At 48.6% G+C, this 27,647-nt stretch overlaps 1 protein-coding gene across 1 annotated transcript in view; it reads left to right on the top strand.

The window, feature by feature from the left end:
• GUCY1A2 (guanylate cyclase 1 soluble subunit alpha 2) overlaps positions 1-27,647 on the top strand; it is a 1,089,165-nt gene that overhangs the window by 893,980 nt on the left and 167,538 nt on the right. The gene's annotated exons all lie outside the window — the stretch shown is intronic.

The raw sequence follows: 27,647 nt of genomic DNA, 5'->3' as shown, positions 1-27,647 counted from the left end.
TCAGTGACTCTTCGCTAATGAAATCTGATATTAAGGCTGTGGGGTATGCTGGAAGGAAAATAGAAATTTTGGGACTGAAATGGACAACAATAAGTTTTAAAAATAGAAAAGTTTTTTGAAGAATGTATGTAACTGACTATGGCTCAGATCTTCTTGGTTGGCGCCATCAATATGACTTAGGGATAATCATCAATCCTTCTGCTAAAGAACCAGTAATGTTAACTGAGGAAAACGAAATAGAGGAAGTTTCTCCGGAAAATCATGAGGCACTGATGAAGAAATTTCCTAATGTGTTTTCAGATAAATTGGGCTTGTTGAAAGGATTTTCCCATAAAATTATTTTGAAACAAGGTGCAAAGCCGGTGGTACACAAAGTGAGAAACATGCCTAATATGATGAAACAGGTCTTGAAGGAAGAACTAGACAAGTTATTAGAACAACAGATCATCGAACCAATAGAAGCCTCTGAATGGTTGGCCCCCATCGTGGTGGCACCTAAGGGAGATGGAGAGATCCGCTTGTGTATTGACTTGCGCGATTTAAAAAAGTGCATCTGGGTAGACAGACAACCATTGCCAAATATCTCTGAGATATTAACTATGGAGGGTAAAGGAGTTGTGTTCAGCGTTCTGGACATGTCCTTCGCCTATCATCAAGTGAATTTACACAATGAGTCACGTCATCTGACATCCTTCGTTACTCCGTTAGGGGCTTTTCGTTATAAAATAATGCCCTTTGGTTTAGCATCAGCTTCAACTGTTTTCCAAAGAGTGATGAAGTACTTTTTTGGGGACTTGAAACATGTATTATGTTTCCAAGATGATGTGCTCATTGTAGGAAATAGCAACCACAGTCATGACAAGTTATTTGAAGAAGTGATGTTCAGATTCGAGAAATATGGTTTGATTGTGAAGAAAGAAAAGTGCCAAATTAGGAAAGAAGAGGTTACTTACTTAGGGCACACTATTAATGCTAAGGGAATTAGTCCAAAAAAAAGTAATGTGACAGCTGTGGAAAATGCACGTTGGTCTGACTCCAAGGATGAATTGAAATCGTTCCTGGGGTTGGCAGAATATTGTTCTAAATATGTGAAGAATTTTACAGAGATTGTTGAACCTTTAAGAAGATTGATGAAAAAAGGTGCAAAGTATGATTGTACAAGTGAATGTGAGAGTTCTTTTTCTAATATAAAGAAGTCTATAGTGAGTGCCCCAACCTTAGGTCATTTTGATGTGACAAAAAGGACATACATTACTACTGATGCTAGCAATGTTGGAATTGGAGCTGTTCTTACTCAAATTCATGAAGGGGTTGAAAATGTCATTGGGTTTGCATCAAGAAGGTTACAAGGTGCTGAGACTTCCTATTCTGTGATTGAAAGGGAGGCTCTTGCCTGTTGTTGGGGAATTAACCATTTCAGGTTTTATGTGTGGGGAATTCCTTTTAGATTAAGGACAGATCATAAACCATTGACTTACATTTTCAAAGGTGGACGAGGTTTAGAAGGAAATGTTACGCCTCTGATTACACGGTGGTTGTTAAGCGTGTTTGAATATAATTTTGAGATTGAATTCATCAAAGGCAGCAATAATGTAGTTGCTGACTACTTGTCAAGGATGCCTGAAGAAGTAGTCGTTTCTGAAGTAGGCTATAGTGAAGTACTGTCAATCGAGGGGGAATTATCTATTGTTGCTAGTGAGTGGGCATTTGCTAAAGAGAGTGACAATATCATGAAAAAAGTTGAGGAGAAGATTGTGCATGGATGGGATAATAGGGATGCTTAAAGAATAGACATATGGGAATACTTCAAGGTCAAAGATGAGTTAAGCATAGTTGGTGGTAAACTCAGGAGGAGGAGTCAAATTGTTCCTCCTGTTGGTATTCGTTCTAGAATTCTTGATATCATTTATGAAGGTCACCTTGGACGTAGTGCCATGAGGAGGAGAGTCAGAGAGGTGTTTTGGTGACTGGGGGTTGATCATAATGTCGAGGAAAAAGTGAAGAATTGTGTGGCATGTGCTAATAGTGATAAGTCTATAGTAATCAGACAGCCCCCATTGGAGATGTTTTCCTAGTAAGCCTTGGGAAAGATTAGCGATTGATTTTTTGGGACCTGTGGTGAAATTAGGAACTGCGAACAAATTTATTATTGTACTAGTAGATTACCATTCTAAATGGTTCGTGATCAAAATTGTACCAGAATTAAACACGTCTGTAGTTATAGATTTTATGGAAGAGACTTTCATGGATGAGGGATTACCAAAGACCATCGTTTCTGATAATGGGGTACAATTTGTATCTAAGGAAATGGTGTCTTAATTGACTGGATTAGGTATTGCTCATGAAAGAGTTGCTCTTTTCCGTCCACAAGCCAATGGTCTGGTGGAGAGAGTGAATCGCTTGATTATGGAAAATATACAACTGTCGTTGGCCAATCAGTTGCCATGGAAAAAGGAGTTAAGAAGATTGATGTGGTCGCATAGGATCACTCTCCATTCTGTAAATGGTATTGCACCTTTTGTTCCCTCAAGGGAAGGGTCCCAAATTCTAAAGAGTGTCCAGTGTGGTTGAAAGATGATGTGGAAGTTATTGTGGATCATGAAGAAATAAAGAAAAATGTGATGAAGTCGTATGGTAAGAATGTTTCATACTACAATAAGAGAATGGGTGTGAAAAGATCTCGGCTGATGCCGGGAGACTGGATTGTGGTACGAAAGAAGGGTTTAGTGCATAAAGGTGAAAGTAAATATTCTGATCCTTGTCAGGTCAAAGAAGTCAAGCGTAATGTGGTAATTTTGGAGAATGGAACTACTAGAAGTGTGGGTGATATATGTAAAGTTTTAGAATCTTGTGGTTCAGTGTTTTTGTGTTCTCCCAGAATTTGTTTAGTATAGTTCACATAGAAATTATTATAAGAGCTTACATTTTGTTTAATATAAGGGGGGAGATGTGTAGAGAATATGCTAAGCTGACATCATGGAATGTATGATGTCAGCTTAATAAGGAATGTTGACAGATGAACTAAAGAGGCTGTTGAGCTGGGAGCTCAGCTAAGATGTCGCTGATGAATAAACTACTTTGAAGACTAGATCATCTGTCATCTAATCTTTACAGGTAGGTCATCACAGGGATAGTGACCTGCTGGGGTCAGAAGACCACCATGTCGGTGATTGCTGTTTAATAAAGGAAAGTTTTTTTCTAAATGCATCTCATTTTCCAAAAAAAGGAAAAGTAGGAAGTGGTCCCTGGGACCACTGCCTGGTCTTAATTAATATATATTTTTTTAATTCTCAAAGGATAAGTGGTGCATTTGAGAGTGGATGACCACCCCCTTCGAGGTGTGGGTAAAAAAAAACTTTTTGTGACTGGAATCCGGTCACAAAACATTCATACATACCACTATGATTCGGTATTTGGAAAGAGCACCCTAAACACAGCCCTTCCAAATACCGAATCCCTAAACCAAATTGTGATACGGTAACAAGTTACCGAATTGCAATTTGGTACATGTACATCAGAATTTTTGCGAATCGGCTCGTTTCTGACCACAAAAAAAAGTTTTGTACCTATGCTCCTTGGAGCCTTCTCTTGCTTTGCTAAAAATACATTCAGTGATTTTGGAAATATAAGGTAACATTTGACTGTCTGGTGGGCATGTCAGGGTATGTATCTTTTGATAAAGTGTCTGTGACCTCTTTGATCGTGGGTAGTTATAACACCATGCTCATGCACAACTCTCTGCGTATGCGTACAGGACACTGACTGGTATTTCCCTACCAGTGTTCCAAACATTTGGAGGAAATACATAAATATGAAAATAATAAAAAGACGCAGTCTGGTAGAGCTGAATTTCCATTATTCATAAGTTGGAAGGTAACCAGTGACTTTCAGATTACACATAGAACCAGTGCTTAATTTGTAAAACAAAATGTACGTTTCAGTGCCCTCGTCAGGAGGCCACTGCAGCTTGCACCACCCATTGCCCCTGCCAGCACTGCCAATGATAGTACCAACACAACAACTGACCATCACATCCTGTGGGACAATTCATATTTTCCACCCACCGTCCCCCCAAAAGCTATATGAATTGCTTGGGCAGCAGGTATTAGAAATTTTGAAAGTATATTGAATGAATAAATGCACATCTCATTGTTGTGAAAATTGGACCACCGGCTCAAATTAAGCACTGCATAGAACTCTCCAATGGTTAATTATTGTCACATTACCATCTCTTTTCTTACATTTTCCTATTTTTCTGCTGCTGGCTGCACTTTCTCTCCTATTTACTATGTGCCATTTCACTATAATTTCCTTCCTTGAGGCAGGACTAGAAACGGAGGCAAAATGTTCAAACCAGCCTGCTTCCATTTCTCCCCCCTCTGTCACTCTCACACTTCTCATCCATCCTCTCTCTCTCTCTCTCTTTCTCTCTCTCTCCCACTGTAATCTCTTGTCATCCTCTGACTTTTCTTCTGCTCTCGCTCTCACCTCTGTCTCTGCTTCCAGCTCTCTGTCGCTCACATTCATGCTCTCTTATTTGTGCCTGCTGCAATAAACCTGGAGAGATTGTGGCAGATGCGCCAAGCGCATCCCTGGGCCTTCAAAAATCGGCCACCGGTGGGTGGAGCTCGCCATTGAAATCCCCAAAGAGATAAAGGACCAATCCGGCCCTGGCATGCAAAAGTGTAGAAGGAGAATGGCCCGATTTTCTGAACGATCACTGACTTTGCGCTGTGAAAGACAGCTTTACAAAGTGCAGAGGTCACAGCAAATCAAGGACACGCCAGGAGAGCAAGGAGGTTAGGGCAGTTCTGGTTCAATGTTGCCAGATTTTGAGACCCATCCCAAGCCCAAAGCCGCTCAAGTATAAGCCCAAATCCAGCCCAACGCAGACCTGTATCAGCCCAAAAACCAGCCCAAAGTAGCAAGTCTCCAATTATGCAGGAATAGTCATCGGAAACAATTTTAAGGACAAATATATATTCTATTCAATATACAGATAGTGGGAGGGAGTTAACTGGGCACCTGCCTTAATGCTACTCATTTTTAAGACCAGTTTGCATATTTTATTATGTGCTTTGCAGGAGACACATTAACCTTCTAGACTACTTTGATTCAGATCGGGGACTACAAAAAGCAGAGATCTCTCCGACAAATACTTTAACCTCCAGAGTTCTCACCAATTATTATTCACTGATATTTACTGGGCACCTTTGCGGATGTTTTAGTCCCATAAAATATTATAAAACGCGGACTTTGCAACCAATTAAGAATAACAGATGTAGTACCATGATTCTCCATGTTGCCAATTTCTTTATGGCAGGGGTTTAAAAACTATTTTAGTACTATTTGTTGAGCCCCACATTTTGCATTGGGATTGTGCCACTTTTGTAGCACAAGCCTAAAGCACAATTTGTTAAATCTCATAATGTGCTTAATGAACTCATGATATACCGAATAAAAACAAATGTGTGGGATCTTATCTGATGTTACTTTGCGTGATGTCACTTACTGTGATGCCACACATTGTGACATCATGGGCTGTTACGGCACACTCCATGAGGTCAATTGCATACTGACTAACTAGGTTACTGACTAACTAGGTTATTCCCCCCACGTGCTAAAGCTGTAACTTCAATGCCTTCTATTTTAGGAAGGAATATTTTGACCAGAACACAAAACCTGCTTTACAATTTTTTCAAAAAAACTACCAACCCTTATTTTCAATATTATAAAAAATACAATTTACAAATTTTCTCTTTAATGATTTGGCAAAATTAACACACGCATCCCATGGAAAAAGGCACTAAAAACACAGCCACTCATGCATTCCAGAGGCCTGCCCCTCGCCTTCCCATTTGCCCCACTGAAAAGAAATAGACATAGTTCCCTGAGAGTAGGCGGAGGCAGCAAGGGCACGTATGTGGACTGAGCACTTGAGCAGCAAATTGCAATGCAGGAGCCGAGGCCAAGCACCTAGATTCCTGAGCTTTGCACGTGAATTGCAGGAGAGAGAGGCAGGTGGGGGCTTGGGAAGGGCAGAAAAGTGTGTATGTTGACAGTAGCGAGAGACTGTGAAGCGAGACTACTCGAGAACGAGTTATATGCTTGCAGGTGGAGTTTGTGACTGACTCCATGTATAGCGTATCTCTGTGAGGAGAGTTTATAACTGTGGATGTGCACAGGGGCTGTGGGGTAGGTGTATCAAGAGACTGCAGGGAGAGAAAATGAAAGGACAGAGACAACTAAAAAAATTGTGTGGCAGAGGATAATATGGGGATGGAGTTATGACCTGGGATTCTGGGAACAACGCACATTGGTCTGTGCACACTCACCCTCTCCTCTGTGGCATCATGAATCTCAACCTAGACAAGGTATAAAATGAAGTGTCACTTACTTAGATTAGGGGCCGTGCAGCAGGATACAGTCAGTCAACTGAACCGGGCATCCTGGTCCACTCCTGGCATCCTCCTGATTCCTGAAGTTGAAGGCAGCTGCCAGCCAGGCCAGCTACTCAAGGACAGGGAGGGATTGAAGGCTGGGGCCGGGCCGCGACTTGTTGTGGCAGCAGACAGTGGAGTGGGTGCACACAGACACACAGGCAGGCAGGCCAGCCAGCCCAGGCCAGGCAGGCAGCAGCCCAGTGCACACGTGCGGTGCCATGCGGTGCGAACTGGTGACGACTCCTCCAGTCCAGTCCAGAGTCCAGATGTTGACGAGAGGATTAACCAAGTGTTGTGGTGGTGGTAAACCAACACTCACTGCTGTGCTGTCACACTAGTGTGTGCCAGATCCACACTAGAGTCGAGTCTCTCAGAGTGCCGAGTCCGACCTCGTGTGTGAGACCGAGTCCGGACCACGGCTTCGCCCGGTGGGGGGGCACTCAGAGCGGGACTCAGTCAGCAACACCAACTTGTTTGGTCCCTACCCTGCCCTGGCCTTTGGCCTGCTTCAGTTGCGTGATCAATGTGGATTATTGCAGGCCAGCCTTAGCCTAAGCCTTAGGCAGCGCGCAAGGCGCAAGTCTCAGCTTGAACTGCACTATTTTCAGCCACAGGGCCCAGGGGCTAGGCCTGTCAAGGTGCGCTGTGCAGCAGTGCAGGCATAGCCTAGGCTATGATCCTGAGTGACTGTCACTACTCACTGATGGTCCCAACTGAGGCAGCTGAGGCTGAGGGTGCACTGCAGTACAGTGTACTGTCTGGACGACGGGTGAGGTGACTGACTGAACAGGGCACCAAACCAGACCTCAGAGAGGAAAGGTTGCGGTCCGGAGCAAGTCAGCCTGCTGCCGCCTGCAGCTGCGAGGGCCTGCCTGAGTGACCACTTCCTGGACGCATGTGTCGACGACAGGAGATGAGATGACACAGACAGTCCACTCCGACTCCGCCTGTGCCAAAAGGGAGAGCGGCGCGCGTGGTCACCTAGCATTATAAGGAAATGCCCGGGGGCTGGCCAAAAATGATGCCGAGGGCCGTCATTAGTAGCGCTTTCGCATGCTACAAGATTGGCGACCCTGGGGACCCACATATTGGCCCGCTCACACTACTACCAAGCTAGGTGGTGGTGATCTGGTGTTGCAGCGCTGCGCATGTGCAAGTGTAGCAGGTGCGCTTGGCTGCACTTACACGGTTTTACGTGCCGGCTGCCTGCAGCCAGACGCCTCATGTGTCACTGCTCGTGTGATGGGAGGGTAGAGGGTGGGTGGGGTCATGGGTGCACAGGCAAACCCTGTTGGGTCCTCCTCCAATGATCTGCACTGGGCTGCACTGATGTTAGCGCGTGCTGCCAATGGACCTTCTGCGCCACTGTGAGAGGCGCACACCACGGACTCATCGTGGTCAGCACCCGCCCAAGCCAGTGAATTGCGCACACAGGCTTAATACCAGCCCAAAAAGTAGCCCCCTGCCAGGCATGGGTTTTTCCCACACAATTGGGAAAAATGTTGCCCAATTGTGTGGGAAATAGCCTAATCTGGCAACACTGTTCTGGTTTAGCTCCCTCCTACTCTGAGCATGGGAGCTTTAGGTATGGGAGAGACGCTCTCCCTGATTGGTTCTCTGATGAGGACTCCGGGTTCTCTCAGGGAAGCCCTGGGCACAGTGAACACTCGCTCCTTCCCACTCCCCGCTTACCCGGAAACGCCCCAGTATGCCAGTGACCCTGCCCACTATTGAACTGGGACTAGTAGTAGGTGAGCAAAATTGCCACACAGGCATTTTTCGTATTATTCCATTAGTCATTCTCCTTTCTAAAATAACCTTAAATTGTTCCACGCTACACGTTATCTATATGATGAACGTTTATCAACAACTACTCTGTTATATGTGCTCGAATATTGTTCTGGTCAATGAAGATACTTACAGCTTCACAGGCGCACTGTCCGCTCAATTCTTCCAATAAACCTTTCAGGCTACCACGGCTTCCGGATTCTACTTCTGCACCTCTCCTTTCCTCTCTGACACTCCCACACTGTCTCCTGCATTACTGTAGCTGCAAAGAATGCAATGCACGACATAAAAATATGTTATGGCTACGGTTAAAAATATATGCAGTTCTTAACAGCTCCATACAATTGACGCATTTCTAACACGTCAAGGAGTGTGGCACACTGTCGTGTGACACGCACGATTAAAGACGCGTTCTCGTCTGCTGTAGCACCTATGTCCTTGAGATGAACGAGTGTCAGGTAGTTAATGAATCTGTCAGCTGGAGTCTTCCATATATTTAGCCTGTTGAAGTGTTTCAATAGTCTTCGGCCGCTAGAGGGCAGACTATCAATCACCCAAACGCTGTGGTGTTTGCTAGACTTTATTTTCATGAAATATTTAATTATGAAAATGGTAAAAAGAAAAAAAAATGAATGGCAATCCTATTTACATCTCTCCTACACATTACAAAATGAGTGTGCGTTTGAGGTGGGATATGTGTTGACGAAAATGAATGCATGTTTGTTGCAATACACAATAGAGCAAGCTGTCAGGGAGCATGTTTTAGACTGATGAAAACATAGACTGCGTTGAATACAGAATTAGAGCTATATCGACAAAAGGTGAGCAGAAAAATTAGTCAACAAATGTAAGATATCTGTTCTGACAGAACAGGAGAACGGACGGGCAGAAGGATTGGCGCATAGCTATTATGTAGAAATATAGAAGAAATAAGAAATGGGAGTCGGGACTAATAGTATACGTTTTGATATCACAGGAAGTGTTGTCACTCAACCTTTAACATCAATGACCGTACAGGATGTGACATCAAATACATGATGAAAACTTCTTAAATAAATGCAAAATGAAGAAAAGTGTACCACATATAAATGTATTTGGGCCAAAGAGGAGTGTAGCACAGACCACAGACTAACTTCTTGGTGTGAAAAAGGCCTCTTTATTGAAAACAGGTGCACCTTACATCAACATCCCTTGGCCTGTGCCGTACAAAACTAAACTTCAGTAAATATTATCCTCCTACCTTACCCCCTCCCCTCCCCTAAAATTGTTCCCCCCTGCAAAAACATATATAAACCCCCAAAACTTACAACTTCTTAACCTTTCTTCACCTAGCTATCTAAGTACACTTCCTATGCTCTTTCTCCTTCCTGCGTGCTCCCGGAGTGACCTTCCCAACCAATAAACTGTAACTGTAAACTGCTGTACCAACTCTTACCCAGGAAAAACGCCACTCAGAAAATTCTGTGCCAAGGATTTTCTGACCCCCACCCCAACTAGGGCTCCTGTCATTTCGGGTACCTACATATGCCTAAAGCCCTGTGCAAAATTTCTTTAAGCTGATTTATGTACAACTCCATACCATAACAGGACAGATGAACACCATCTTCCCGAAAGAAATAGACTGCCACATAACGCAGTTCTGGATGCTCCATCCTACCAAAACCTTCCCTGTCGCAGAAAATCAGCATATCCCTGTTAATCTTTCTTCGTGCCTTATCTATTGCAGCCGGCCGCTCTGCCCCCCTCCAATATCTCCTGGGAATAAACTCCGACCATATCACATGACAACCCGACCACTGCCGCTGAATCTTCAAAAGGTCACTCTTCATTTGTTTCAACAAAGCCAAACCTTTACACTGCACCAGATCGTTCTCTCCCAAATGAACAATCAACACGTCTGGACAGATCCCCCCCGATCGACCTGTTCAATGCGGGCAACAACTCATGCCACCTCATGCCCCTTTTCCCTGCCAATGACACCGAAACAACCTAGGATCTAACTATAAATTCACACTTTTCTGTTTGTCCCATTCGTAACGCTCCGCTCTTTTCACAAAAGAATGCCCTATGATGAGGATGGACAATTCCTCTGATGCAGGACCCGCCACCGCACCTGAAAAGACACATATGTAAGAACGGGGAAGAAAAATCATGCTTCAACCTCCCCAGAGCCTTGCAGCCTGATGTATGTTTTTTTAACAATCTGATTTTCATCGCCCCAAGCGCATAAGGTCTTCCCTCCCCCACCCCCTCTTTGTTGCATCCGTTGCTGCCCCTATGCGAAATGAATGTGTCCCAAACTGTCCCGGGTTCTCCCATAGGCCTTGAAGGGTGCGCCTCAATACCCAAAGGAGTTGAGATGCAGTCACCCTGCCACCGTCCTCCCGGCAGAAAACCTCCCCGGCATCCAGACCCACCCCCGCTGCTAAGGTCCTACCCCATGCCACGGGGCACACTTTCCGTTCTACTACCGGCCCCATGACCACCCACTTCCCCGCTCCCCGTTGGTCTGTCTTTGACCGCCCCAGAAGAACTGCCACCTCAGTTTCCTGCAGGTCCACCTCCCCCCACTGTACCCCCCACACCCCCCGTGTCCCCAGCAGCTCCGAAACCCGAAATGCCCCAAAATACAACCATGACATTAACGTGGAAAACGAAACCGTTTCCTCGCGGTTGCGGCATATTTGCGGCAGAAGCCGTGTCAAGCCGACGAGAATACCCACCGACATGGGCCTCCGCTGCTGCGATCTGCTACCTCTTTCCCGCCTTCCAATAAGCGCGTACCCAATTCACCTGCTGACGGCGCGTAACCCCACCACAATTTTCCCATGAAGGCTATGGCCGACAGTTTGCCTGCTATCATCACTTTGGACAATCCTTTGTCCATCATAGCCAAAATAAATTGTACCACCCGTTCTTCCCTTACCCAGGGTCTGTCATGCCGCGTCGCGCCACTGTCCAGAAAATCCCACCAAGCCTGCTCGTAAGCCCTCCAGGTTGATGCGGTCGCTGACCCTCTTACCAATTGCATGACCCTTTCTCTCCTACCGACCACATCCCCGCTGGCACCGGCGTCCTGCATTCGTCCACCTCCATGGCTAGCCCATGGAACCTCTGCCACTGTGAACGAGACAAAGCGTCCGCAATGCCATTGTCCACCCCCGGCACATGTCTGGCATTAAAAAAAATATCATGTTCCAAACATCGCAGCACAAACACCCTCAACAACTTGAGAACCTGAATGTCCCTAGCTGACAGCCTGTTCACAACCTGTACTACAGACATATTGTCCACCTTGAAAATCACCTTCTTGTGCACCAGCTCCCGGGCCCACACAGTCACAGCCACCATTAGTGGAAACAGTTCCAGAAAGGCAATGCTCCTCCCCCCGGTCTTCCAGTGCGATGGCCATTCTTCGGCGCACCACCTCCCTTGCCAGTACAGACCAAACCCTCCTGCCCCGGCTGCATCCAAGGAGATGGTAACGTCCCATTCCCATTCTTCTGAGGGGGCCATTGGAATACCTTTAAAGTGCTCCAAAAATGTCCGCCACATGCGCAGGTCCTCTTTTGTGCCCACCGACAAGCGCATATGATGATGCTGTAATGTCAAACTGGACAATGACAAGCCTAGTCGTCTGCAAAAGGTTCGCCCCGCCCGCACCACCCGGCATGCAAAATTTAAGTGCCCTAGGAGGACCTGTACTTCCCGTACCGTCACCTTCTTTTTTGCCAGCAGGTTGTCAATCAAGAGCAGCATATGCACCTTCGTATCTCCAGGCAAACAGGCTTCCATTGCCACTAAATCCAACTCGATACCAAGAAATGACAACACCGTGCTGGGACCCTGTGTTTTCTCTGGAGCCAGGGGCACAACAGGTAGCCCATGAGCTCTGTAAAACTAGCCAGCTGCTGCTGACAGTCCGCCGAACCGGGCAGTTCCACCAGGAAAAAGTCATCCAGGTAGTGTGTCACCGTCTCTTTACCAATGTGCCAAAAACAAAAAAAAAACACTGCAAGAAGGTACTGAAACGCTCAAACAAGGCAAAAGATATGGAACACCCCATTGACAATGCTTTGTCCACGAAAATGAACCCTTCAAACTGTATACCCAAGAGCTGATAGTCGTCTGGGTGTACCGAGAGCAGTCGAAATGCCGACTTGATGTGCATTTTGCCATGAGGGCGCCCATCCCCACCGCCGCGACCTACCTTTTCCCCCATGTCCACTGAGGAGTAGGACACCGACGAAAGCTCGGCCGCTATGAAATCATTCACCGATGCCCCCTCCGGCCATGACAGGTGCTGTATCAGCCGATATTGTCCGGGCTCCTTCTTCGGCACCACTCCGATAGGGGAGATAATCAGGTCCCGAATAGGGTCTCCTGAAAGGGCCCCGCCATACGCCCTTCCCGGACTTCTTTGCCCAATTTGTCTCGTACCACCGCACCATGCGTCTTGGTGGATTTTGAATTTTCAGCCCAGCTGGCAGCCCTCGGACCCTCGTACCCCAGCCGGAAACTCTCCTGAAAGCCCTGCTGCAACAGTCTAGCGTCCTCGGTCTGTGGCTAGGACGCCAAAAATGTTTCCAGCCGGTCCTGATTAATTGGAGTATGAGCCTTTGCCCAGATGCCCCTGTCCTCCCCTGCCCCCCTTCCCCCCTGTCTGCTGCCCCACCTGCATGGACTGCTGACCCTGTCTGCTGTTTCCCGTCCCCCAGCATTGAACCACTGGATGTCGCCCTGCGCGCTTGGAGCATTCGTGCCGAAACTTGCAATTTTGCCTCGCGCAAGTGCCTTTGTTAAAGTCCCAGCACGCTCCCACTGTGCCTCTGATGTTGTTCCCTGCCTACCCCAGCCCCCCGTGGGTGGGGCGTGTCAAAAAGTGGCGAGGCGCGAGTGGTAGCCCGCTGGCCGTGTATATTGTTTTCACGAACTTGGACCCTCCCATGGTCTGCTGGTACAGGTCAATTTCCCCCCACTTGGCCTCCGGATCCCAGGCCACCCGCGCCCAAAACTTCTCGTCATAGTGGGACCATGCGTAACCCCAGTACGTGACCTGTGCTCGCCTGATCACGTCCATGTATTTAAACAATGCGACGGATCTGTCTGGTTACTTCTGACAGTACACGCTGGCGAAAATCAAAAATGCCGCCGACTAATTCTCGATGTTAATGGGCACCCTCGGCCTCTTAGGCAGTTCTAGCTCCTCTTCCTTGGAGCCCTCCTTCACTGTAAGCTCTCTATGTAGGAGCTTTAATATGTCCACATAGTCGCCGTAATTCCCATATATGGTAACTTTTTTACAGGGATGTCGTGGCTCTCCTTCCACCTTTCCTCCCTCTGCAACCCCCCCGGGCAACCCCGCTGCATGTCCCACTGAAGAGGCTGCCGCCGCACCCCCCCTGCTCCTGCCCCCTTCCTGACTCACCGCCTCCGGCCCCGCCTCCGTGTCTTTCACATATGTCCCGTTGCACAAGCGCACCTCCCCATCCTCCCCGTGCATCCGTGCCAACCGAGACCCTATCCTGCGGTTCACTGCCTGCCGGCCCCTTATCTACTCCTTTCTGTGCCTTACCTGGCATCATGGTCGGCTCAGTACCGGATCCCGCCGCCTAACCAGTCGTGCAGGTGGGGTCGTCACGTTATCCGCTTTGTTCCAGTTGCTCGAACATCTCTGTAAAATACTAGGCACATCGTTACTTAAAGCCCCCCCCCCCCCTTCTGGACGTTCCCCATGCTCCACAATTTCCCCCTCTTCAATGCTTTCATTATCGTAATGCAGTAGTAATGGGCCGTCCATCTAGGACTCCAGCCCTGTCACCCCTGCCCGGTCCCTATCTGCCTGGCTTGGCAAGGGGCAGCCCTCCATGGACTCCAGCCTGCTCAAGCCTGCCCTCTCCCTGCAAGTGCGCAGCAATTCCCTCAAGTCAACACTCCCTCTCCGCTGCCCTGCACGCAGTTTCTCTATGTCCCGCTCCCCGCTATATGACTCCTGACCCCCGTCCCCCAGCGGGCTCATCGACCCATCGGGGTTGAGCCTCCGGAGACTGGTTGCTCCTCCTCCTGTATGCCGCTACTGTCAGGTCCCTCATGGGAGTGCAGCCGCCCGCATAAGGCAGAGCCGGCCCATCCTCTCGGTGGGTTGGAGCCACATGCAACTCTCCCGAGCACCTCGCCATTCCCTCCTGCCAAAAAAAAGTGGAGTCCGACATGCTGGGGTTAGTCCTGCACCCTACCTCTCCCCTCCCCCAGTCCTCCACTGGGAAACCCCCCAGCCCCGTCCTGCCCCTGACACACTGGAGGAATGCCCCCCGCCGCGATGGTGTAGACCTCCAGGCCCCGGCCCCACCTCCCCCACCTGGGGTGCCCCCACCTCCTCCCCCGAGAAACCCCCCTCCCCATCGCTCCATTCCAAAGAATCCACCACCCACCGCCCCGCGCTGCCGTCCTGGGCCCCTCCCTGAGCTCCCACCCTCCCCCCACCTCCCCCTGTCTCCAAAGTCCTCCCCCAACACACTGATTCCGACCACCGGTTGTGCAGGCCCTCTGGTGCCTTCTCCAGCCTGTCTCCCAACTCGGGTGACGGCATTTGCCCCCAGTGCGGCCCCCCACCCGACCTCCCCATCCTCCTCCCCCTCCTGACCTGCTGGGCAAGCCCTGCGTCCCCAAGAAATCCCCCCTGCCACCTACTGTACCCCTAGCCCCGGACCCATTGGCCCCACCTGCTAAATCCCAGGTCCCCCGTACTCGCCCTTCACCCCCTGACCACCCACGGCTCCCCCTGCCTCCTCCCCATCTTCCCCACTCTCAATTAACAGAGGGGAGGACTGCCCGCTGTCTGCCGTTGCGGGCGCGTCCTCCCCCCCGCCCGATCCTGTCACGTGTCTTCTACCCCCATGGGGGCCCCAGCAACCCCCACACGGCCCTGTGCTGTGGTGCCGCGCCCTGCCCCCCACTAGGTGTGCGCTTCCCCAACGTGGCCGCGTTAGATGTGCGGCCGCACCCCTCTGCATCTGTGTGTACACGCTTGCGAGCTCACGGTGGCTCACATGCCAGTACGGCTGCCGCGACCGCCATTACAGCCCGCCTGGGGGGCTTACCTTGACGTCGGGCCGCAGCATAGCCGTGCGGCCCGCGTCCTCCAAGAGGCGGATCACCTCCAACACCCGTGGATCCTGGCTATGGGCCGCCGACATCCCGCACTGCAAAAGGGGCACAATTTCCGCTATACACAACGGCCAAGAGAGCAACCAGGTACGGCACCGAAACGCCTATACAGGTCCACACAGCCCTACCAAGCACAAAAAGCACCCACGCTGATGCCCTCCCAGCCGGCTGTCGCGTCACTACCACCGAAATGGTGGCCAGTGACTTAAGATGGCCGGCTAAATATTGTCCTAGCCCAACACCAGCCCAAACCTAGCCCAAAGAGCCCAAGTCAGCCCAACAAGCCCAACTGGGCTCTGGCTGCCCCCTGGCCCAGAACCCCTGGCCCGAAACCCACCGGGGGGGGCAGGCCTCCTGATGGTCGGCCACCCCCTCCCAAGCCCTATTATGCATGTTATACTATTGGACTGAAAGGGACAATATTGGCAGCAGTCCAGATTAAATATACGAAATATATCATTCTTATAAGGCGGAGTAGAGCTCTTCTCCACGCAGTGCAGATTTCCTGTGGAGATCACGTGTCCTCACTAGGATTGTGTTAAAACCTGGTACGAACTAGTGACTTCTACTTGATCCCAAAAATGTGTGAGCATTACTCCTCATGCGTGAGACTTGAGGTATTTACTAGGCTGGTCTCATCGACCTATCATCTGAACAATCCATTCTGATTATCAGAGTATCCACCAGTAGTGTAACAAGGGTATCGTGGGCATCAATGCCAGGAAGGAGCCTTGCCCGCAGGTGACTGAGTGAAATACCGCTATCATTGGAATGTCGAGGGACTCATACACCCCTGTGCCCCAGTGCCACTGCACCTGTTGAGTTAATGATAACAAATACCTCACTAGCTACAATGAATATAAATGAGAAAACGGTATATAATGAATCTTGTGAGATAATGTTACTCTTTTGTAGCTCAACTAGTCAAGCACGGATAAACAGACAAGCAGGCATTATGACAACTGATACACAGGTCAGCGGCATAACAAAACTTGAGGCCCTCCACCTGCAAGGTACACAGAGGCAGGAGCGGCCGGCATTAATTGCAGGTGGGGGTGGTTAATTTATTAATAAATAAAAAACCTACCTGTCCGCCGGCCGGGTCCCACGTTTTCTCAGCACCTGCTCCTGCTCTCGTGCCACCGGCAGGAACAGGGAGCAGGCAGCCTCCCTCCCCTCCCCTAAGTCAATCACAAAACGTCAATGGCAGCGTTGTGATTGGTGGGCATGCTGCCCAGCCAGGGGCTTACCGGGAGGCTAGTGCTCCATGTAGGCTGCATTGCAGCCTGCATGGTGAAAGGGCAGAGTGTGCATGACGGGTTTGGGAGGCCCCAGGGGGCCGACCAAACAGTCATTGCACCCTAAGGAGTGGGCACACCACTGTTCAGCTGCCCTGCCTGTTTGCAGTGCAGCCCTGCCCACCCGCTCGCTCTCAACTCAACACAAAATGGTAATAACGGAAAGCTATTACCCATTTATGTTTCTGCTTCTCGCACTGCGAGAAAGCAGTGGGGTGACGCTCCTCTGCCCTAGTGGCGGAGCTGACCATGACGGAAGGGCCCCCTCCCCAGCCCACCAACCACCACTTTTGCTGAGGGGGCCCGAGGAGCTCACCCCCTGCACTACAGGGGCTTTAGAAGCAGGGGCTGCTCCTCCGCTAAGATGGAAGGGCGTCGTCCTACTGCTCTGTGAACAGTTAAAAAAGGAAAACTAAAATGATTTTATTTTTCTATTCCTGGTTCAGCTGGTCAGGGGCGGGGCTTGGCAGGACGGGGCTAGATGTCACAGGAACAGGGAAAGGATTGGCGGCACTCATAACTGGCATGACGGTTTGGCCAGCCGTCTAAACAGTCATGCACAGTTTGCATATTCTCCACCGGCTCTAATACACTGCCTGGATGGAGAACATGCCAAGCCTTCCAGTCCATGCCAGTGCGTCGAACCACTGCGCTCAGACAAATCACAACACTGCTGTAATGCAGCATTGTGATTGGCTTGGGGATTCTGTGAGCTTCCTGGTTCCTGCTTCCTTTTTGCTCCTGGATTCGACCGAAGAGTCAAAGAGGACAGAGAGGAAGCGGCCAGTCTGCAGGTTAGTGTTTTCTTTCCTTTTTTCATTTACTTCTCCAAAAACCGCCCTGCCTCCCTCGCTACGTAAAAGCTGCCACTGTTCAGGGACTTATGTTACACCACTGAGACAGGTGAAAGTATAAGAGGTGCAATGAAAGACGAGACATAACAGTCAGTAGATTACAGCAGGGGTAATGGCTCAGAATACAATAAAGGCATGAGGGGTGAATAATGGACAGATGTTGGATAGATTACAGTCCTTTCAGTTCCGTAACTGATTACATTCTACATGGATCCCTGCACAACATACTCAGGACAGAAGAATGTTCATATTTTAATCCCACCCCCGGGCCTTCTCTCATTTTTCATTTCGTAAAACCTTTTACTACATTACAACTCTTTTGAAATATCGATTCTGTATTAGGAGTACTCTGAAGAGGTGGTGACTAGAAACGTTCACAGTAGTAGTGTGTAAGTACCTGCCTTGAATCTTAGTGGGCGAGTGAGCAAAGAAAGCAAGCCCAACATTTTTTGGGGGTATAACATCTACTTTTGAGGGGGGCGACTAAGTTCTGTTAAAAACATGGCAGAACCTAGAATTCAAAAGCTCTGAGGAGGCAGTAATTACATGTTCAAATACATTGTGGTGAACCAGGGAAGCCATACCCACACATGTGTCACAGAGAGTTAACTCCCCTCAGGAGTTTTCAAAATATTATCCCTCAACGGTGGGCTTTTCAGCACAATTTCCCTAAAATTGGCTAAAGAACTACATGTGTTAAAGGCAGTCAGAACAAAATCTGCTTATGCAATTTCACATGACCTAACCCTCTTTATCACTTTTAGAATATTTCTAAGTAATCTCCTAGGGCCTGATGTCCCAATCTCTAGTGACATCACAGATTCATGTTCTGTGCAGTACTGTGGTGTAAGGAAAAAAAGTTCAGCTGTGACACAACTATTAATCTGTCACTGCAGATAAGTGCAATTTGAAAGGACCCTGCCCCTTTAATGTTAAAGAAGAAGACTTTCCATTTTGAATCCCCCCAAGACCGGGATGGAGGTATGTGAGGGACAGCAGACCTCCACCCCCGAATTTACATTTGCAGAATCTGGGCTTTGCAGCTTCTGTGCCTAAAAGAGATTATGAGGTCAGTCCTCAGATTGCACATGTATTTTACTTGCTCCCATCTTGTTCGCAGCTGACATTCACAAATCGAAAACTCTATGTCACTGACCGCTTCTACTTTGCGATAGCATACCACTCCCTGATGGGAGCGCGCATGTCATCAACGGGATGTGACTGAAAATGTGGTTGCAAAGCACTGAAACATTTCATTTGTATATAAGCCCATCAGTGGTATGCTATGATGGAAAATCTACTTGGAAGAGTCAGGGTGAAAAAATCATTTGTTGTAGAAATCTCACAATCACATGCCACAGGCAGCCGAGCTAGACAAATCCTACTGACTCTCTGAGCAGTGCAAATGCTCAATTATATAAAGTCAAGGGGATCAGAAAGCAGATAGGCCACACCAATCTTCCATGCTCAGGGGTAGATCTTTTCAGTGTAGACGCTGAAATACCCTCACACAAGTCAAACAGCAGTTTTCAGAGTACATGCTGTCTGGTACCAAGGGACTGAAAGCAACAGTAGGCCTCCTTGACTCAGCATTAATATCTGCCATATCTCAGCTTTAAATATCTTTCAGAAATGCAGTAATTATGACTGAAACGTTAGATTGCCAGTATGTGAACATATAGACATTTCACCATGAAAGCCAAAATAATGTTTGGAATTTAGAAGCTCAGTTCCCCCATACAGAGGGTTGACATTTTCATTAAAAAACAATGGGGGATATTCTCAAGAACGCGTGATACCTACCGCAAAAGAAGCTTAACGCAACTCTTCACATGGCAGTCTATTGCTTGAAAATAACACCGTGTTTACGTGGTATTCTCAACACGGTGGCACCATGCAATAGACCCACCAAAACGCGACAAAAGAACATGTTAAAATCAACACGACGCCGCAAAAATGCAAAACGTGAAAAAAGCGGCGATGACGCAAATCGCGATACAGAAATCAGCGAAAACCAGCCACAGGCCTGCAATCTTCACGCAACATGCGGGAAAATGCACTACAAAAGTTGGAAAAAAAACACATACAAAAGCCAAACAACAGTGAAGTACAATGGAGTCAGCCGGAGCAAGTGCAGAGGACAACCAGAACACCACAAGCCCTACGGAGGACAGCCTGGGACCTCGGGGTCAGGGAAGGACAAGGAGAAGAAGAGTAGGAAGAAAAGGTTCAGTCTGCTGGAAAACAGGATCCTGATAACAGAGGTGGTAGAACACCATCAACTGCTGTTCGTCACCTCCACTGTGTCACTGGCAACTAAAAATGGAATATGGCAGACCATTGTGGACAAGGTGAATGCAGTCGGAGTGCTGAAGAGGACAATGGAAGAGGTCAAGAAGCGCTGGAAGGATGTCAAGCGCAAAACCAAGCAGAAACTCACAAACAACCGGAGGGCAGCAATGCAGACTGGAGGTGGGAGCCCAGCGCCACAGGAGGAGCTGGATGAGATGGAGGAAATGGTGTCCACAGTCATCAGTGGGGAGACGGTGGCAAGAGTTGGGGGACCAGAAACTGCTCAACATGACCGGACACAACAGCGGCAGGGTGAGTAACGACCAGGGACTGGGGGAGGGGGGAGATGGGCACAATGGCACACATGCACAAGTAAGCATAGCACAACTGCGGACAAACCAGGCCCCAGACCCCCAACTCCCACCAAGCGACCAATGCATCCAAGGATGCAACATCTCAGCACTGTATAAGCACAATAGTCAGAGGTACACCGCATTTAAGGGATAAGGGGCAGTCAAATCAGAGCTGCAGGGGCGACTCCCCCAAAATGCGGCACCCACACATCACTTGCAGAGCACATCAACATCGACAACGATGTGGCACAATCCGCAACACGTCCACCACAGAACAGAGGACACAACTGGTGTCACTTGAGTGCAGAAACTGGCCAATCACATGTAGCATAGCAGGAAAATGTGAGTTGACAATGTACAAGTACAAACACACATGCTTGATGTTGTCGGAATGTCCACTGTCCCGCACCATATAGGCAGCTCCCCACAAACAGTCACAATGTACACTGTCATGCAGTCTGAATGTAAACATGTACAATGCGACAACAAACACGTGACCACAATGTTAAACTACATCTCCCCTTCACATTGCAGAGGGAAATTCAACACCTCCTGCAGAGCAGTCCCAACCTCTCTTCTCTGTTGACGAAGAGGACCACAACACCTTTGACTCCGACGCCATCCAACAGCTCGTGGACAGCCTCCGCAGCCCACTCCCAGGAGCAGGGCAGCCCAGCTGCTATGAGGAAAACTCACCCCCTCCACAAAACTAGGGGTGGGAGGAATTTGCATAGTCGCGCTACGCAAAGCTCCGCGAAACGGTAAAAAAATCTCTGCGAGCATGCAGAATTCCGCAAACACACTGAATTGCTTGTTCCGCCCGTTCGCGAGGCTTTTTTCCTGTTTGCGAACGCTGTTTGCGTGCTCGGGGGGAATATCTCGCAAACACGCATTCTGAAAGCATGAACAAGCAAAAAATTCCGCGAAGCCGTGGAATTTTTGGCAATTCCGCTTTCTCCGCGGAACGCTAAATTACCCAAATACCACAAACTCCACAAGCGGAACAGAATTTACTGCCCAGGTTTACACAGAACACACAGCAGGCAGCACCCACCACAACGGCTCCCTCCCAGGATGCCTAAATGGCCTTCCAACGCCGTGTGTTGGGGTGCCAGGAGAAGCTGGCTGAACAGGTGCAGGTGGGGTTCGACCGCATGGCAGACAAACTAGACGCCATACGTGGGTGTCTAAGTCCCATCAGGGATCACTCACAGACCCTAACGGACACCAACAGTCCACTCCATGCCCTCCAACAAACCATGGCTGACATCGCCAGAGTCCTGACTCTGCGACAAGAACGACTGTCTAGTCAGAGTGGCTCCAGCGAGCTCACCCGGTAGTTGGGACTCATGCGGAGGCTCATGGAGAACATGGAGTGGACGCAGGCAGAAAGATCGGCTGCCACGGCTGCACACAAGCGAGAGGTAGCTGGGTCCCTCAATGTCATAAAGACCCTCCTCATGGCATTGCTGCCACAAGGCCTGGCGCTGATGCATGATGCTGCTACCATAAACATTCATTGTCACATCAATGTGTCATGTCTATGATCTTGCAAGTGTGGAGGTATGGATGAATGTACTGTCAATGATTCCCCCTTATGTCCATGTTGCTCATGTTGTGGGACTTGGGTCACAGGGTGACACATTGCCGATTGCATTTCGGGTGGCACCGACACTAGAACAGAGACAAACGCATTAGTCACTTCCCTGTCCAGCCCAGAACGGAAGCACGCCCAGAGCCCCAGGGTCATTGTTCGCACCCTTACGTTGGACTGGCATGCGCCAGACCAGCCCACTCTGCTTATGCTCACCGGGGGGGCGACAACGCTACATGTCCCAGGTCTTCCCTGTAGGAATCCGCTGCTCACAGGTCTAGTTGTCAGCATGCCACAGCCACTCCCTCACGGCTGGTTCACACCCACACCACACCCATTCAGCACCGGCATCATAGGACATGTAACCCTGCCAATAAAAAGGGCCTGGCGCACATGCTGGACGCCATTTCCACTCTGTCACTGGGTTTCTCCGTGTGGGTATCCTTTCTGCCTGAGGGCCTAGGGCCCTGCCACAGCACATTGCACAGTGCCGAGTGACATGATGGCATCTGCACCACGGGACTCAGTCATAAAGGGTCCAATGCTTGCGGTGCACAGACTTGGTGGCACCGGATACACTGCGGAAGGCACAGGCACACCGCCACGGGACGGTGTCTTTCGGTGCACTGAGGTAGGGGCACGTAAGTGTGAGTGGGTGTGCAGCCTGCGATGATGTGCCATCAGACGGTCCAGAATGGTGCCATTAGTGTGAGCCCTGCTGGACCACAGTGTAGGCCTGAGCCAATGGGCAGTGCGGACCTACTGCAACATGGCGCAGCCTTGCAGTTCACAGAGTTAGTGGCACCTCTAGTGCTGAGCGGGTGTGTAGCCTGCGATGAGGCCGGGTGCACTGATATGTTCTCTGCCATAGCGAAATCAATTCCCAGAATCAAGTGTGTGACCTGGTGGCCCACGGTGCGGGGCTGCATGATGTGGAGGGTGCCATTGTCGCAGGCCCCGGGCTTGGTGCTCCCAGCGGCACGTGGTGGGCCCTCTTGGAGACACGCCAGTGGCTGAAGGTGAGAAGGGAGGCCTGGTTGCGCAGGGGCAGGAAATCACCACTGGGAGGTGGGAGGGGCTGGGGTGCAGCAGCCTGTGTGCGCTGGGCGGGCAAGCGCGGATGGTGTGTGCTACTGTATGGACTCTGCCATTCATGTCTCTGGCAACTGTTTCAGATGAGGGACCTGGGGGACTGCAGTGTGTACCGGCACGTGGTTGGAGACACACCGGTGGCTGCAGGTGAGCAGTGAGGCCTGGGCCTGCTGTGTCGGAACTCTCTCTCCCTCTCTTTCTCTCCCTCTCTTTCTCTCTCCCCCTTTTCTTTCTCTCCCTCCCTCTCTTTCACTCTCCCTCTCTTTCTCTCCCTCTCTTTCTCTTCCTCTTTATCTCTCCCTCTCTTTCTCTCTCCCCCTCTCCCCCCCTCTCTCTCTCTCTCTCTCTCTTTCGTTCTCTCTGTACTTTGATGGGCACATGACACACCTTCTTATCTGTATTTCTGTCTTGCAGGCTGTGACTTACAGAATGCCCAGAGAAGATCCGCCGTGCCTCTACAAGATTGTTGTTTTTTGTTTGATATGCAATAAAGTTTTTATTTGGATTATATGATTTGGATGTAAGATTTCCATTTTTCTGGCCACAGCTGTATGTTAGGTGTTGTGATTGTGCGACTTCAGGAGATTTGCTTGGTTCATTGTTTCATGGTATTGATGTGCATTCTCTTTGTCCAAAGGGAGGGGGTGGTGGGGTCTTGGGGTTGGTGGCGGTGGGTGTTGTTGCCCTATTGGGGCTCCGGGCTGCATGTTCAGTTGCTCGGGGGCATCTGTTGTTATTCATGTTTGGCTATGGGCTGTGCTCCCTTGGCTGCTGCCGGTTGTTGTCCGACTTTACACCAGGTCAGAGCAGGTGTTAGTTTCCTGCTGCTAACACGCCTTATCGCCTGTTTTGTTATCTTATCACCGATCTGGCTGGTCGTTGAGAATGTTGTGGAGTGATGTTGTCACGGCTTTCTGCTCGGGAACGCCTACTCTGCATCTCATTAGCGATAGTTGCTGGGGTCATCCGTGGCGATGTTTTTTGAGGATGCTATTGCCGGAAAACTGGTGATATGGGCTGTTAGCACCGGCTTGTGAATGGGGCGGTAAATTTATCGCGACTTTGGCTGTGATAAAGTGCCGATAACTTGGTGATAGCTCCGTTAGAATATGCCCCAATGTTTCTGACCTGAAATGGCATTTATAGTCAGCATGTGAATCTAGAAGAGCTTCAGGCTGCCGAACCCTTGTTACATGTAGGTAACTTTTTTCTTTGGCATTTAAACAAAAGCGTGACATTTTCACCAAGCACACAGATATGTTAGTGACATATGGACAGATATTATCATAGTTATCCATGACTATCCACCGCACTTTAAATATTTTTAGCACATTTGCTCCAAAATTATATCTTGAGTAGTCACGGTAAGTCAAGTGTCAGCACCACTGTGATAATGCTGCCATCAGAGAAAGGATAGCTTCGCCCATTACACATCAAATGTGGATCATCAGGACAGACTTATGTCGTCAAGGATTCCCACACTATGTCAAGGATGGACCACTACTATGCTAGGGATTGCCTGTATGTCACCAAGAATTGCTGCTACGTGTCAAGAAAGCACCCGGCTACACCAGGGTTAACCACAATGTTGTACAGATTCCCCCTTAATGATCAAAGACGAGGCAGCATTATTACAGGGGGAGCAAGAATGTTATCACAATTGACCACAATAATGCAAGAATTAGCAATTATGTCTTATATTGGATACCGCTAGCAAAAATGTCTACTACATATATCAGAGATACTCCACTTTTACCCAAGACTTAGCCAGTATGTTGCTATAAATGCACACTGTTTGCCATGCCATTTATGCCAGTAATGCCCATAATGCATGAGGCATAGCTCCTATTGTGTAAGAGATATCCAAAATGCTGTTTGCAATATGTAGGAAGCTGGCTCTGTGTACACTATACCAAAAAAAGGCATAGTGTGCACATAGTCCAGGGGAGCCCCAGAGGTATAGCAGAGGCTAAATTAGATAATCACTAATAGTTCTCTTTGTGGTAGTGTGGTCGAGTAGTTATGCTTATCAGGGCGAGTTAAGCATTTATTGTATTCACTCAATCAGGGACTGATAACACACACTCAGAAACAGAATCCAGACCAACCTGGTAAGTATAAAAAAGGTATACCTATATTTTATTTCTAGAACCAAGCAAGACTTGGTACAGGCAGGTCAAATGTGCTTTCTATTGTACAACTTTACAAGGAAATGCAATTGGTAATGGATTTGTACCACATTGGCTTTGTGATTCTTTCTTCTTAGCTCCTTGTTGTCATGCTCCAGTGCATGCCGCAAGCCGGTGAGTGTTGGGCGGAGGAGGCCTTAGACTCTGGTGGCAAGTAAAAAACGTATCACCGTGCCTTTTCAGGACTCCGGAGATGATGAGCTGCTAGCTTCAACATTTTTACGCCTTATCCCTGAGGAGGAGGTATTTCATGATGCAAACCAGAGCTCAGAAGGACGAAACTTGGAGCTGGCAAGTCAGGTGTTCAGGGAACAAGGCAGACGCAACTGGAGATAGTGGAAGGAGCCAGACAGAGCCCTCCTCTTCCTCTCATTGCTTGACATTTGGCAGGGTCAGCCAATGGGAGAAGCAGTGCTTAATTTGTGCCGATGGTTTCCAGTACTCGGCACCTGTACTTAACTGTCAACATCGGCGCTTGTGTCAGTCTGCCAAAAGCAGGCACTGTCTGGCTAATTTAGAGAATAATTCAATATACATTAAAAATGACTATAACTGCAGCCCATGATATTGTTATAGCTTAGGGGGCTGAAATAGTCCGAATTGTCACACTTGTAGGAGTCTGATGGTTAGTAGTTGTGTTGATACTATCATCGGCACAGCTGCAGCCCGTGCGAGTAAGAGCGGTGAGGCCGGATTGGGGGGGGGGGGGGATTCAACAGATGACCACAAGGGAAAATTAAATAAATAATTAAATTTCCCCTGTGGTCGCATGTCGAAATCTCACCCCACCCCGCCCCACCGTTCTTACCTTTGCAGGCTGCGGCTGCATTGACAGCATGGCAGGGGCAATGTGTGGTGAAAGCAACAGTGGCCTCCTGGCAAGAGCCCTGGCACTTGAAGTTTTCCAAATTAAGCACTGAGGAGGAAGTAGGGCCCTAAACCCTGGGCTCAGCTCACTTCCAGGTGATCCAATATTACCTTCCTCCTTCTTTCTGGACGGGTGTGGGCTCTGCCTTAAAATTCTCCATGCCCAGCTACCTCGGATCTGAAGGCATTTGTTTGCGTTTTTGTTCTTTCTGTGATACACTATACATTAACTTACTAATATGTATATCTATAACAAAAGTGTTTACCAAAAGTGTTTGAGGCCACCCTATGGTTTGATCTTCCAAATGCAATATGTGAAATCTATTTATATCTTCCAAGTGATGCTGCTTTCGCATCTCAACAGTGCCCACCCCAGCACTGACAGGTTGCTAAGGAAATTAAAAAATGAACGTTGCATAGCAATAATAATGAGGCAAAAATATATAAATTATTTAGGCGTGTGCTTTCCTTAATCTACATAAAATGATCTGCAAAATGGAAATCTGATTGGCCTGGGCAGTGGAGTCGAACTGTCTGTCGTAAGACTCTGGCAATCTACTATCTGGCAAGCATCAGAGATGAGATTTCACAGCACTCTGGCTCATACAGATGCTCCATGTGCCCTGACAAATTATAAATATTATTAGCGAGCTTGTGAGGGCCTCGTGCAGTGATGGTCTCTGCGAGGGGCAACATCTTAGAGCTTAGAAAACAACCTTATATGCAGAGAAATGTGCAAAACGAAATCCCCCCGCCACCAGGGTAAGAGCGTATGTTTGTTTACTTTACAGATTCCAAAGGGCTTGGTTTCCCACGGTATAGATGCACTTTACAGGTTAACACAATATATTATTCATGTTTATAATAATATATATATTTTATTGATATGTTATGGATATGTATCCAGTAGCGGGCACGGGGGTTAGAAAATAAGAAGACTTACCTGCTGGTTGCCAGGCACCAGCCGCCACCTCTCCTCTGTCCTTGCTGTTTTCCTGGCCCCTGGCAGCAACCAGGTTTCCAGACACCCCTAGCCAATCATGGCACTGCTGTTACCAACATGACAACGGCATGGTGATTGGTCTGAGCAGCCTGGTTTAGCAGGAGTGTGAGCCTGTGCATGTTCTCCGTACAGCCTGTGCAATACAGCTCGGTGGAGAACATGCTAAGTGCGCATGACGGTTTGACCAGCCCAAGATAGCTGGCCAAACCGCCACGCGCCCTTATGGTGCACCAACCACTCCTCCCTCTGACGTGAGTCCAACTCTGCTCCTCCCTAACCTAGCTCCATTATACTAAAAAGAAAATGATAACATTCTGTTATTAGCATTTTATTTTTCCTCTACACTGCTCATAGAGTAGTGGGGCAACACTCCTTCACCTTAGCGGAGCAGCCGCCGCTGATATAGATGCTCCCACACTTTGGGGCCCATTATGGCTCACAGAACCAGTTCATTTATTGAATGCATTACACATAATTCACTGTTTAGTTTATATCTGAAAAATCACCATGCCCCGGCCACTTCTTATGGTGCAATAATTTTTGACAATTTCAGTATTTAGATTGGTAAACCAAACAACTAATTCATTTGAAACTACGATCTTCTCGTGCGTGGAAATTCACAAAGAAGTAGATTTGCACCTGTATATTCCTACAAACCGGTGCAGAATAATTACTTTTGGAATTCTTAAACATTTCTAGTGGAATCC

The sequence above is a fragment of the Triturus cristatus genome, chromosome 8, assembly GCF_964204655.1.
Source record: "Triturus cristatus chromosome 8, aTriCri1.1, whole genome shotgun sequence".
Lineage (NCBI taxonomy): Eukaryota > Metazoa > Chordata > Amphibia > Caudata > Salamandridae > Triturus > Triturus cristatus.
This window is presented reverse-complemented; position numbering and strand designations above follow the sequence as displayed.